We start from the raw sequence: 14,974 nt of genomic DNA, 5'->3' as shown, positions 1-14,974 counted from the left end.
TTCTTGTAACTTTGGTGTTAAGTGACATGTATATTTTTTGAAGCTGTTGAGGATAAGGAGAGACACTCAACTAGGTCTTAGCACAGAGAAGAAAATGCTGACCAACCCAAGGGTTGGTAGCCTAAAATTTGAGGTAGTATTGAATTTTCCTTCGTTTTCAAATACTTCATTAAATGTTGAAGCAAAACTTGAAATTCCAACATATGATGGTTAAATCAATGTTGAGAAACTCAATTGCTGGTTGAAACATCTAGAGATCTATTTCATCCTTATCAAATGAAAGAAATACAAAGGATTTCTTTTGCAAGGCTGGACATTTCTGGACATGCTTTGTTATGGTGGAAGAGCTATATAGATGCCTTGAGGCTAGGCAAGAAGCCATGGCAACAAAATGGGAGAACTTTAAGGAATTGTTGAAATCATATTTCTATCCCATAGGCTATGAGGAGGAACAACTCATGAAATGGTGATACTTTTGACAAGAACAAGGGAAAATGTTCAAGAGTACATGTTCTAGTTTTGGGAGCAAGCACATCTCTTTGGAAGAACCTAGGGTAGTAGTGAAGTACCTTTGAGGCCTATTTAGCCATATTTGAAAGAACTTGTAGTTGTTGAATATGAAAATCATTGATGAAGGAAGCAAGAAGGTTTTTACAATGTAATTTACCTCAAAAATGGGCAACAGAAAGGTGAAGAAGATAATAGCAAAAACAAAGGGAAGAAGATTGCAACCACAACTAAAGGATGTTAGGCTAGGGATGATTAACTGCATGGATAAATTTTATTAATGAATCATACATAAATACATTGAGAGATGACTCTTGGTTTCATCTTTCAGGAGGTCAAATGACTCTTGACATTCACCCATGACTCGTCATATTTCTCCTAAATCAATATTTATAACAATATTTACAATATAAGATAATCCCAAAGAGTAGGTATTTAAATTTTAACATTTCCCCTGTTAATTCGAAGGGGTGTTTGTAAGACCAAGCATGTTTTTGAACTTTTCAAATTTTTCTCTTCTAAGCACTTTGGTGAAGATATCTGCAGTTTGCTCGCTTGTGGATCAATGTATCAACTAAATGATATTGGCCTCTAGTTGATGTTGAATAAAATGGTATTTCGTGTTGATGTGATTAATTCAAACATGGAATCCGAAATTCTTAGCCAACTTGAGTGCAGAATTGTTGTCAATCAAGGGTGGAGTAACAGTCACCTGTTTCTCCTGCAAATCCTCTATTGAAAATAGTAGTGAGAAAGGCTTTCTTTGACTTGCGCCTTAATCAAAGAGACCAAAAACAGTTTTCCTTAGCATGCACAAATTCCTAAAATTTAGGGCAAATTCCTGAAAGTTAGGACATGTGCATGAAGCAGTTAACTAATGTGCAGAAGTGGAAGGCCGAGTTTAGTGTCTTCTAGTGCGCGTTAATTTGGGAAAAGGACAAGTGACTAAGTCTCAAGTTCTAGAATTGAGATGAGATGAGTTGCATGAGTAGTTAATTTAGTTAATCAATCACAAAATCACTTTCCTAAAATAGAACTTGCCTGAATTAGCCCATTTGAATTGCTTATAAGGAGATCGAAAGGCACAATTGTGATCATTGTTTTGTGAGCACAGGTTGGTGAGACAAGACAATAAAGCTCACGGGTTTGCGAGCAGATTTCATAGGTTTATGTGTGGAGAAGTTTGCACAGGTTTATGTGTGTGAGCAGATAACACAGGTGTATGTGTGGATCTTGTGAAAGAGCGTGCTAAGGAGATATTAGTGTGCAAATTTGAGGAGGAATTTTCCCTTGGGACTGCGCAAGGATTTAGGGAGGCTCCGTAAATCATAGGAGCAACCCATGTGCTAGGAAATAGGGGTTCCTAGTGTGCACAGATTTAGGGAAGCAGAATCTGGTTTTGTGCAAAGCGGGTTTCAGCATAGGATAAGCTAGGAGAAGGTTGTATTCTCCAAGTGAAACAATATTGTATTTTAAGAGATCAATTGCTCTTTCTCCTATCAATAAAGTTCTCAAGCAAGTAGAGGGTTTTCCTAGTTGGGTTCCCTAGAAATTTTGTGTCTTGAATTGTGTTTATTTCTGTTATTATTTCGTTGCAAAGTTTAGTAGAGAAATTCTGTGTCTATATGAAAAGAAAGTTTTTTTTAGATTGTTCATATTAGCAGTTGCAGAAATTCGTGGACATTCTACATGGTATCAGAGCGTGGATCAGAATAAAGACCAACAGAAGTGCAACACTTCATAGTCGAAGACACTTCTGTGATAGCCGCAGCCAAAGGAAGCCTAGCGAAGGAGGGAAAAGGGACTGTTTGTGGTGCTATTTTCTCATGACAGCAGGCCGAGTTATTGGAGAAGGTAGCCAGCGAGAAAAGGAGAAGTTCTAGGCTAATTTTGTGTTAGTTTGAAGGTGTTATATCTCTGTTTAGCAGGCCGAATTTCTGTGTGACCTCAGGCTGGACAGAGCCCTAGTTTAGGGCAGTTCTGAGCTAATTTGAGTCTGTTATAACAGCCTAGAAGGAGGCCGAGTACAGTGGAAAGGCAAGGAATGACTTCTTGTGGAATGACTTGACTCAGGAGGAGCTAAGGCTCAGTCTAGTTGAGGCTTCTAGTGTCAGTGGCAAAGGTTCCAAGGTTGAGAAGGAGAAGGAGAACCTTTACCTTGGCAGGCAAGAGTGGCAAGGCCAAGGGAAAGAATGGCCAAGGAGAGGTTGAGTCCAGTCTAAAGAGTGACAAGAAGAAGAAGGATCTAAGCAAGATCCAATGCTTCCATTGCCATGAGTTTAGAGACTATGCAAATAAGTGTCCCGATCAGAAGAAGTGGTCGGGAAGGATCATGCGATCGCATCAACAGAGGTAGATGCATTTTCTGCCCAATTTGAGAAGGATATCTCATTGATAGCTTGCATGGAAAACTCAACAGATAACAATATAACAAGATGGGGAACAAGAAGAGTTTTAGCCACTTGAACAACTTGAAGGAGAAGGTCATGCAGTTTTAAATCGAGCTAGGAGATGATGGCATGTATGCAGCTAGAGGAGTTGGTACTGTCAGCTTTCAGAGGGATTCAAGCAATCCTCTTCATCTCAAAGATGTTCTTTATGTTCCAGGATTGAGGCAAAATCTTGTTTTGGTAGCTACCCTTGAGGACAAGGGATATGATATCATCTTTAATAGAGGTAAGGCTTACCTCCAACACTTAGCTTCTAGATGTAAGAAGCAAATAGGTGTGAGGGTGACAAATATCTAAAAGTTGCAGGTAGAGACAGGTGCCGCCTTGAGCAATAAGGCGAGTAGAGCGCAAAGTAGAGAAGTGGTGGTTGAGCGAGAGCATGATGGAGCTCTCAAGATGGAACCTCAACCAGTGTCTCAGTTTGGGTCTAAGCTAGTTGGCAGGTGGGTTGACCAGTAGGATGATGAGGACCATAGCACAGGGTAAGTGGAGGCAGCCACTCAGTCAGAGACTTCGAGTACAGGGAGAGTTCGAGCCAAGTGGGTAGAGGATTTGGTCAAGGGAGACCAAAAGAGATTGAATCTCCCAACATTAAGAATAAAACACCAAGGTACACAGGGTACATGGCACTTATGACTAAAGTGGTGGACTCACAGAGCAGGGTTGGAAAGGACAGGTCTTTAGATCAGGTTCTGCAGAAGAAAGCAAGGGAAGTCTTCTAGTTCAAAGGGAGCAGTTGCAGCAACAGAGAACTTGGTAGTGTTGGAGACAAATCCAATTGAGCATCTCTTGATAGTTAGCATTGACTAATAAGATTACAAAATATCTTGTTGAGAATCATCTTTGATAATTGGGGTTGACATCTTGTAACCATTGGTTAATTGATAATTGGATAAATTGCTCTAAGTTCTTATGACAAATTAGTTAAGCATCTTGTGGATTAATCTATAGTTGAAAGCTTTCACTTGTATCCTTAAGAATTTATCTTGTTTAAGATTGTCATGTCATTAATGTTAAGTACTCTTGCTATAAGATAGTTTACATTAAGTACTTAAAGAGCCCAAACAAATCTTAACTCAAGATAATTTCACTCATCATCATTTCACAAGCATTCTAGGAACTAGTTGCAATAAAAATTACCTCCAAGCATAAGCTTGGTTGATAGAAACATAGGGGCCACCCTTCTCACCTAGCTTGAGGAGCTTAGCAACTCTTTGGTGGTTAACACGGTGACCTCGTAGTAGTCAGAGCCACAGTCTCTGCAGCGCTGGAGGGGTCGGGTGATAGGAGCTTAACAGAAGGTATCATTAATCAAGCCTTTGCCTGTTTCTTGTTGGCTTCCTTCCCACAACCTACTTTGGAGCCTAGCTTCAAAACAATTAAGGGAAGGTTGCATCTAGACTAGACATATAATTGAAAATAACCAAGATCCTTGCATCACACCTAGATCCTAGGATTTGCATAAGCATATAGGTTAGCTAATCATACAAGCAATGATTGTCCATCCGATTACTTGGTCATAATTTATAATAAGCAAGAATTCTTGACTCCATAAGGCATTGGTCTCAAACTCTAAATCTAATCAAATCATTAATCTTGCTAAATTTTTACCAAGTGGTTAGGCCACTCAACTGTGTCTCCCAGGCAAGTTGGTTCCCAACTTGTTTTCCTTCATCTCATTTCCATAGGGACTACCCCCCATAGCCTATTGTTGGGAGACAACTAGAACGGAGAGGTTGGGGATGAGGGTGACAACCCCTGACTTGAGTGTTGTCGCGGTGTCTGTGTAATTCGGGCGACGACATTTTTTGGCGCAGTTGCCAGGGACGAGTTTGCTTGTTGTCGGGGTTTACAACATTATATCATCTTGTGATATTTCATCCTTCATTCATTGTCCTGCCGACACCACAACATTTTTAGCCCCGTTGCCGAGGACCAATTTATTGGATCTTGGTGTTAACGACATCCTCATTTGATCTTCATAATCCTCTAATTTGTTTTCATGTTCTTGATCAATCAGACATCACACTCGTCTTTGATACCTCACTAATCTTCTTATCACCTTATTCATGTCTTTATTTTCACTTTAGCACCTGGACACTTGGGTTAGTTTCTTGTTTGGGTGGCGACTACACTGATTCATCCGTTCATAAAATCTTATGGGTAGCTTGGATAACCTCGCTCTATAGGCACGGTTAAACAACTTACATTATAGTGAGCATTCAATATTCTCTCAGAAAGGAAGCCTTCATTTGATATCCACCTGCTTCTCCCTAGCTAACTTTTCGTTTTTTGCATTTGGATTTTAGAGTTAGATTCATGTTGAAGTGGCGACTCCACTTCTTCCATTTTCTGCAATAATTTCTGCTAGAAGCCTTCTTCTTGTAGAATTGTTGCTTATCTTGGACACAAACCTCTCATTGATATCCATTTGCTCTCAGGTGAGCAAGTCATCATGAATGACTTGGTTGCCCCTTGTAATTTTACTAACATTCAGGGTTATCCCCATGATATTCCAGAAAAAGCCATTGATACTTTACCTTACTTTCAAGGCAATGGTGCAATTAATGCCAATGATCATCTCAAGAAATTTAATCTTTGTATAGCTAAGTGGTGCAACAATACTAACTATAATCATGACGACATTAAGATGCATCTGATTGTCTCTTCCTTGGAAGATAATGCTATGGATTGGTTTCATGTTTTTCCTAATGGTTCTTTTGATTCTTTGCAAGCTATATTCAAGGCTTTTGTTAATGAATATGGAGATAAGAGGGATGAAAAGGTTTTACTTCGTGCTATTTACGGTATGACAAAGAATGAAGATGAAACCGTTAAAGAATTTAATAGGTGGTTTAATGGCATTATAAGAGAATTATCTCAAGATTACAAGCCTCTCGACAAACTTTTGTTAGACCATTACATTGATGCAATTGATGCTGACACTTTTTAAAAATTGATGCGCGGGAAGCTCGCTAATGTAAGGGTTGCTCAAATTTTAGATGAGGAATTAGAAAACGACAAGAAAGCATTTGGGAAGTTTGGGATTCCAAATATAAAAGAAGAGGAAAATGATCATGTTAAAGAACTAGCTCAAAGCATTAAAAGTGTGCAAGATGAGCATAAAAATCAAGTCACCATCATGCAAAACTGCCTAGTTAATATGAAGGAGTCTCAAAAAAATAAGTTGTAGGATAATGATGATCAATCTTGGCCATATTGCAGTACTCGTGAAAATTTTCATTAGGAATCTACTTGTGCTTTTGCGAGAGGAATCCTGGGCAGTTGCATTGCAGGGACTAGTAACCAGATTAATCATTTTGATGATGAAAAGGAAAATGATAAGCATCCTGTTAAGGAATTAACTCAAATGATCAAAGACATGCACTCTAGTCAAGCAAAATTAATAGCAGATCACGCCAGAGAAATGAATTTTCTAGGGAGTACGTTACAGGCAATGGAAGTTAATCAGTATAATCAAAAGATCAATTTTCAAAACATGATAGATACCATAGAGGAGGAGCATGCTGAGGAACTGAAAATCATGCAGACTAATCATTCTAATCAGATGACCACCATGCAAGACCATTTGATCACCATGGAGAAAAATCATGCCAAGGAAATAAGTGCTATTAGGCATGAGCATTCCAACCAAATGAATGCCATGAAGGATAGGCTCCAGAACTCGATTGAGACCATGAAGGATGATCACACACAACAAATAAGAACTATGGAAGAAAGGCAATTACAGATAATCAGTGCCATGGAGGTTAACTACTCTGACAAGATAAAGACCATGGAGCACAATCACACATAGGAAATCAAGCCTTGGAAGCTAAGTATTTCACTCTTCAAGACAAATTTGTGAAGACAAAAATCGATCAAGCAAAATTAATAGTGAGACATGCCAAGGAAATGAGTTGCATGCAGAAGAGGTTGGAAGAAATGGAAAAATTACAAAATATGGAAAGGTTGCAGATACAAGAACTTCAACATGGATTAGATGATGAAAGGAACAAGGAACTTTCGACATATCATAAGTCTCCTAGTCCTCAAAAACAATTCTCATCTCACTGCAAAGAAGTCCCTTGTCCCATTGAAAACAGGTTGACTGAAAATGCCATGATTGGAAAAGAAATTAAGAAAGATCAAACTTATGCATCACCGTCGACAGAGTATATTCAGAATAAGGTTGGGCATACTTCAGGCGCTTCAGATCTTTCACCTGAACACACTCAAGATCAAGACAAGAAATCTATAGGGGTCTCGCTATTGACATCACAACCCGCCAGGAACAAAAGTAAAAGGCAGAGGATGAGAAGAAAGGGGTTTGGTGCATCTTCTGCTCGAGAGCAACTCGATATTCGGATAAGACAGAGTCCCACGATATGTAGGATCGGGCATGGTACATCAAAGAAGCAGCCTCCAGACTTGCCAGAGAGCCAATAGATGCTCAATATGCACTATGTTGAAAACGTCTGATGTCACGGGGCATCGTTTGTATACTATCTCTAACCCTACTCCTTTTTATTTCATGTCGTTAGCTAGTTTTATTTCACGCATTTTATGTTATGTCTTTCATATTTCAGTTTTGTTAGAGTAGATTTTTCTATTCCCTCGAGATTTATTATATATGCATGATGATTTCGATTTTGAATGGATACCTATTTGATGAACTTATGTTTTCTTGGATGCAGGATTTTGGGATTCTCACGATACTTTGTTGAAGCAACATGTCCCCATATGGAGCCTTTTGTTGCACCGGATTTGTCAAAGTTCCAAGGAAGCGAAATTCCAATTTTTTTCAACAAGATCAGATCATTTGTCAGTGGTCTATATGTCATTGTAAGCCCATTTTTGCAAGTTATCTAATGTAAATGATCCTAGTAAGACCTTGAATATATGTAACAACCTAGGTAAGCCCATGATTTTGATGACGAATTTCATCCTATGAGGTTTTTTAACTTTGCTGATTACCTGTGTTTCTAAACATGGCTAATCAGAAGTGTTTTTTTCCCTCCAGCTTAAACTCCAAAGCTAGAGTAAAATTTATTGTCGAAATCTTAGGTGAGTCCTAGTGTTTTTAGTAGAGTCTGATGTAAAAGTGATTTGGGAGTAATTTAAGCTAGTTGGCTTAATTATTTTATTACAAATCACTTGGTTTACTAGACCATATTGTGCTGCAGATGGGTTATGTGTCTTGAGGGTCTAAGCCAAATCTATATTCCCTCATTGAGTCTTGTAAATGTAAAATCTTATGTATTGGAGGGTCGGAAAAATATTAAATCCCCTCAATGTGTAAATTAATTAATTTTTCTGCCAAAATAAAATAAAATCCTAAGCCAGAAAAATAATTAATTAGAGTCAAATTTATTTTTTCTTAGTAAAATAAATTCTCCAAATGGAAAAATTCGTGGGTCTTGGAGAAGTCAATTTTTAAAGGCCTTCCACCAAGGGAATATTATATATTTTAAGAAAAGGACCCTTGGACCTTGATGGTTAAGTCAAAGTCAAATTTTGAGGATATTAGATCAAAATAATTAATTTTGAGCTAATTAAAACGAAATTAAATGATAAATTCGAAAATTTCTCAAAAATAACAAATCAAGGGCCAAGATTAGAAGATCTTAAAGTGCTTATCAACGACCATGATTATTTTGACAAGGATCAAAGAAACCAACTGTTATTTTTCTTTTTGGAGGATTTATCTATAAATTAGAGTCATTTGAGTCTCTTGCATCTTGATCTCTGGTTAGAAAATTTCTGCTGAAACAACTTTGTAACTATTGTCTTGTTGGGAACTATTTTTTCAATCATAATAAAGACTTTGCTATGCAATTCAAGGTGTTTTTGCTTATTGATTTGTGGTATGTGCTGACTACAAACATGTCTATGTTGTGCTGAATATTGGTAAGATTTGTTTTTTTCATTAGAATGAGATAAAACCATACTATTGATAGTTTTGGGCTAATCTTAGGTGGTTTGATTCCCCATGTGATCTAAAAAATTACTTTTGAGATAAATTCATAGTTCTTACAAGGACTTTAGTCTTTGACCTCCAAGTTCACAAACTTGGGCAAGAATCACTGTTGCTTGGACTCCAAATATTTATATGGTGGATTAAATCTTCGCTAAGGCTATAGTATACATTGGGGTTTCTAAATTATTTTTAGCCATTTTTCAAAGGAAAAAACTCTGTAAAAATATTTTTCTCAAAAATTTAAAATTTTCAAAACACTTGTATATTTGTAAATCTTGTGAATAATTTTGTAGATTTAACTTGTAAATTATTTTTTCTAACTTGAGTTTTGGGGATTTTTAGTGTTTTTTTATATATTTGGGGTTTTGAATTTTTGTACAGTATTTGGGGTTTTGAAATTTAAATTTTTTATATTGGGTATTTGGGTTTCTATTCTAAATTTGTTTCAGGATTGAGGAAGAAATTGACATTGAAGACCTCATAAACTCTAGATGTCTAGGGGTTTCAAGCTATTTTTGTAGGTTGCTTATTTTCAAATCGGGGAAAAAACCCATTTTCTGAAGGCCCTAGCCCTTACCCAACCTAAAAGGCTAGTGTTTGGGATCTATTTTGCAAGCGTTAAGAAGGCCATAAGCCCTACAAGGGCTAAATCTCATTGCAAACAAGGGTTCTTCAAAGAATTGACATTTAATCTCTAACAATTTGTTTTGCAACAATTTTGGCCCAACTCTTGTGTTTTTAGGTGCTAAGTACATTGGAGAAGTTTGGGCAAATTTGGGCAAGTAATATTCAACGTCTTGGGCCTAGAGTTTGCTCTTTAAACCCAATTTTTCTCACTGATTTGCTACTGCTATAATTTTTTTTTCATAACTGTGATACATAAGCCCTAAAATCACTTTTAGTTGGTCAAAATACTCTAAAATTGCAAAATTTAAATTTTCTAAAAATTTGGCAACTTGGGCATCAAAGATCTAGAAGAGATCTAAAATTTTGCTTGCTAGAATTTTCTGTGTAAATCACTAAATTTGTTAAACATACATGGAATGTAAACAACGGATGTGAAAGATAAGCATTGAATTACATATATTATTGACATGATATACATAGTACATTGATGTGACCCTTGGATTCATATTCCAAGTGGTCCCTTAGACTCCGGTGGCTGTTCACATTCCACACCAACCCATAGAGGATTAGGTGTCGAACATTCCACTCCTTAATCCGAAGGGGTATGTATGAGTCCAAGAAGAGAGCTGTAATACAAAATGTGCAAAAATATGGATGACAACACTAGGCTGAATGTGCTCTCTGAAATATTGGTAGAAGGGGGTGGTTTAAGTGTGACTACCAACACTGGAACGTTTAGTGCAGTTCCTAGAACTCTTCCAAGTCTGGCAAGAAGATGAAATCTTCTGCTAGAGGAAGTGTCCCTAATGATTTGGAGAGGGAGACCTTCAACCTAGAAAAGGGAGGTCTACAACCTGTGGTGGTTTAAGGATGACCACCAACTCTGGAATGCTTAATGCAATTCCTGGAACTCTTCCAAAATTGGCAAGAAGTTGAAGTCTTCTGCTAGAGGAAGTATCCCCAGTTCTTTGAAGAGGGAGAGGCTAAATCTGAAAGGGAGGTCTCACCCTGCATAGATAGTTTAAGGCTGACCACCAACCAATGGCATGCTTAGGGGCATCTCTGTCTCTGGCTACAACTCGGAATCTGGTACGACAGGTTGTGGCTTAGGCTCGCTTGATGTGGCTTTGAAACTTGTACATGACCATCACTTCCCCCCCTGCTAGTTACAAGGTGAGAAGATGAAGAGATCTCAACTGCAAGACTTTTCAATATTCAAGAACAAATCTTGTTGTATGAGTGAAATATCTTCTTGGTTGTTGAAGCCCATTGCCAAGAAGCGATCCATCCAAGATGAATCTTTGTTCTTGCAGGAGGCTTCTTTTTGAAGCATTTGTGTGAAGAATGAGTATGCTGACCATAATGCTTGCACAGATGAAGATCAAAACATTGATCTTTCATATGGCCAACTCGGTCATAGTGTTTGCATTAACAACTTTTCGCTGCGAATGTGGAGTAACAGATTCTGGAACCACTGAAGGTGAACTGTCATGAAGAAACCCAGCACTACGGAACTGGATGGGCTTTGAGTAATTTGGAATATGAAAGGACATCTCCTTGTAATATCCAAGACCTGTTCTGTGTTTGTTGTAGATAAGCTCTTCCCAAGGTTTGATGATTTGCTTGGGAAGTGCACGTTGAATTTCTACTTCTGCATGCAATTCTGCTGCGTCATTGGGTACTGGATCTGAATCAACTTCAATCTTACTAATTTCATCACTCGCTGACTATTGATGGGTGTTTGTTTTAACTTTGAACAAAGAATTGTTTTGAGCAAAAAACAATTTAGAATGACAAATCTGCTGAAGTTCATCTTGCTGGAATTGAGATTCTAGTTGCAAAAAATCAATCTTTTCCTGTGCATTATGCAGGTAGGTCTGAATGTCGCAGAGAGTGTCTTTGTTGATGTTTACTTTCCCATCAACAGTGGAAAGTATTAGGGTGTTTAGTAGCTCTAATATATCATCAAATTTGGCCATTGTGTTAGCAAAAATAAACTCTTCTCAACGATCTCCTCTTTAAACTGATGGATTCAAAGCTTTACACCATTATATATATGACCTTCATGGAGTTCAATGTATACAACCAACGTATAATAAATAGCAACCATGCCCGTTGTCTTCAAAGAATTTTCAACATTGATTCAACATCGCATTCACCATAAAGATTCAACATATTTAAAAAAATATTCCATGTTGTCAACGGATACCTGAATCTGGCTTTAATCAAGAGGTATAACCAACGCACAAAGGTCCTTGAGTCGATGTAGCATACCACGACCTTCCACAGTGGTCTTCCAGCAAAGACAACCAACAATCATTGACCAGGAGACAATTTACACTCACTACACCATTGCTCGATCATTTCAGCATCACAACTTTCAAAACTATTCAACACATTCAAATGCACCATTGTACCACTATATATGGAATTCAACTCACAACACCGCATTGTAAGCAGGTCAGCTCCATCCTGGCATTCAAATTCTAGTGCACAGTCACGATTTGTTTCCACCAATGTTCAGAACACATCGTTTCCACCAACGTTAAGTCACATTCTTCATACTTAGGTGCAAGTGTCTCACATTGAACGCAATCTTTTAATCATGTACACAGTCTCCAATGCAACTTCATACATTCGGTCCTACCATTTGTCAAGTTTGCCTTTCCTTTGTCGTGAGCAGACCTATGCTCCACACAGAAAACACCAAATTCTGCAGAGTTTCCTGATTGCTATGGACACACTGCTTCTTCCTCTTTATAGGTATCATACATGTCTAGATTCTCCAACAATGCATCGATCAACATACGATTCACCATATCAACCGTCATTCAGTGACTTATCAAAGACTTGACCAATGCCAACATAAGACATCGAAAAGCATACACAGAATAGTAACATGTATCAACTTCATTGTATGTCATTAAGTCATCAACTAGCTCACAGACTTCAAGACTGAGCAGCTCTTCAAAACTATTCAATGCTCAGATAAATGTAGAACGCACCTCCAGATATAAATGCACAGAGAAGCTCATGATCAATTTTACCTCAACGCAGAATTTCAGAAGTGTTCATCGCTGCTTCAACACATAATTTCAACACTGTGAATTCTACACCAATGTACAATCCAACGAACTGTCTTCAAATATGTGAAGAGCGATAGAATTAATGCAAGGCAGCAAGAATGTCCAACGCACAACCAAGAATTAAACAATGAACAACATAATTACTCCATGGACCAGTGCACATTTCGGTGTTTAATACATCGATACCTCCTTATGCCAACAAGGGAAAGGTTCAACCTTCAGATAGCAGGCAACCTCAATGTTACTAATTTCTTCCACGAATGATTCATTCAAAAGTGATTCATTCAATGATTAAACTGCTCACAGAGACCACGTTGTTGCATTCTCATGCTGATATCAATGTTGCTCTCAACGACAGAGAATAGAGAAACAACGTTATCCTTCGATCTTCAAATCGCAAATGTATTAATTAACGTTGCCTTCCAACTCACATAACAAGATTTTAACGCATAGAAAATGTTGGAGATGGTTCAACGTTTTGTATTCCCTTCAACCAACTATGCAAATGCTTCCATTACAGCCTTCAGTATCACCTACGAGACTCCAGTGGTAGCCAAAGAAAATTCTCTTTGTGGATTTATCTTTGCAAATTCTTCCATCGCATAGAGAATTAGCCTACATTTGACCATCGTTCAAAGAGAGGTTATTTGATAGCACATGATGTAATTCGAGCACAGATGGTGGTAGTTGAAATGCTCACTATAGACAGAGTCCATGCTCACCGCATAGCTCACCCTTTCACCACAACATACACATATAATTTGCAGGAGAGCAACGTATACCAGAGAAAGCTTTGTCCAAACACAGAAAATAGAGAAAATAGGGACAAAGAATATCGCAGAGAATTGCAGGAGCAGAAAGAGGTTAAAAATAGGGGTTGGTAGAGCTTCAAGTGTGCAAGAGCGTTAGGTTTCCAAGGAAGATAAAACGCCCAAGTTGAGCATCTTCAACGCATTTATGCAGTATGGTTATCAGTCCAATGCAGAGGACAGAGTATAATGGCTTTTGTCAGACAACAAATTTTAGTGGAGCGTTAGGACAAGTGCACAATGAGAATTCTCAAGTTCTGGCATTAAACATAAGACAAGAGGGCAGAACTGACAAGCTCCAAGATGCAATAAAACCATTGGCTCAAACAAGATTGAGTAGGTTAAACATACATGGAATGTAAACAACGAATGTGAAAGAGAAGCATTGAATTACATATATTATTGACATGATAAATATTTATAGTACATTGATGTGACCCTTGGATTCTTATTCCAAGTGGTCTCTTGGACTCCGATGGCTGTTCACATTCCACACCAACCCATAGAGGATTAGGTGTCCAACAGAATAATATCTGTAATTTTCTGAATAATTTACCTTAAAAGGCTCAAAAACTAATTTTTTTCAGTTTTGGCAAATTTTTTCTAGTTTTGGGCATTTTGGGCATTTGTTGTAGCATTAATGACTTACTGATTTGCTGATTTACTTGTTCCTGTAATAAGTTATATAAGATCTGATCTATTTATGAACACTGCATCTTAAAGTGGTTTAAAACTCATATTTTACTCTGGCAAGTTGTTGGGCATTTCACTGTTCATATCTAGTCATCATTAGCTTATTGTCTTTTGGATCTAAGGTGTTTTCCTTACTGCTGTTATAACTTTCTTACCGCTGTCATAACAATCATTTGTTACATCTTAAGAGGTTTGAAAATCATAAATTTACATTGACTAATCATTGGGAATTTTTCAGTTTAATATGCTTGACAAATTTAATGATTTAAAGAGATTTTCCTACTGTTGAGATAAGACTAGTAAGTTTTGAATTTCTGAAGTATTACAACTGATCTAAAATTGGCTTGTCTTGAGTTGAGTTTGAGAATTTGTTAGCTTGACACCTATTCAATCAATCCCTAAATCTTCTAATCTTGTCTAAAGTTGTTTAAGATATTGTGGTTATAAGCATTGATTGAATCCAATTGAGCATCTCTTGATAGTTAGCATTGAATAATAAGATCACAAAATATCTTGTTGAGAATCATCTTTGGTAATTGCGGTTGACATCTTGTAACCATTGGTTAATTGATAATTGGATAAATTGCTCTAAGTTCTTATCACAAATTGGTTAAGCATCTTGTGGATTAATCTATAGTTGAAAGCTTGCACTTGTATCCTTAAGCATTTATCTTGTTTAAGATTGTCATATCATTATTGTTAAGTACTCTTGCTATAAGATAATTTACATTAAGTACTTAAAGAGCCCAAACAAATCTTAACTCAAGATAATTTCACTCATCATCATTGCACAAACATTCTAGGAACTAGTTGCATTAAAAC

The 14,974-nt window shown here is 37.4% G+C and overlaps 1 protein-coding gene across 2 annotated transcripts in view; it reads left to right on the top strand.

Annotated features, from left to right (window-relative positions):
- The window catches only part of LOC149247277 (ARM repeat superfamily protein), a 215,133-nt gene that overhangs the window by 68,874 nt on the left and 131,285 nt on the right, over nt 1-14,974 (top strand). The gene's annotated exons all lie outside the window — the stretch shown is intronic.

The sequence above is a fragment of the Pinus tabuliformis genome, chromosome 7 (genome assembly GCF_031772625.1).
Source record: "Pinus tabuliformis cultivar Carrire ecotype Pingquan chromosome 7, CPIR1, whole genome shotgun sequence".
Classification (NCBI taxonomy): domain Eukaryota; kingdom Viridiplantae; phylum Streptophyta; class Pinopsida; order Pinales; family Pinaceae; genus Pinus; species Pinus tabuliformis.
This window is presented reverse-complemented; position numbering and strand designations above follow the sequence as displayed.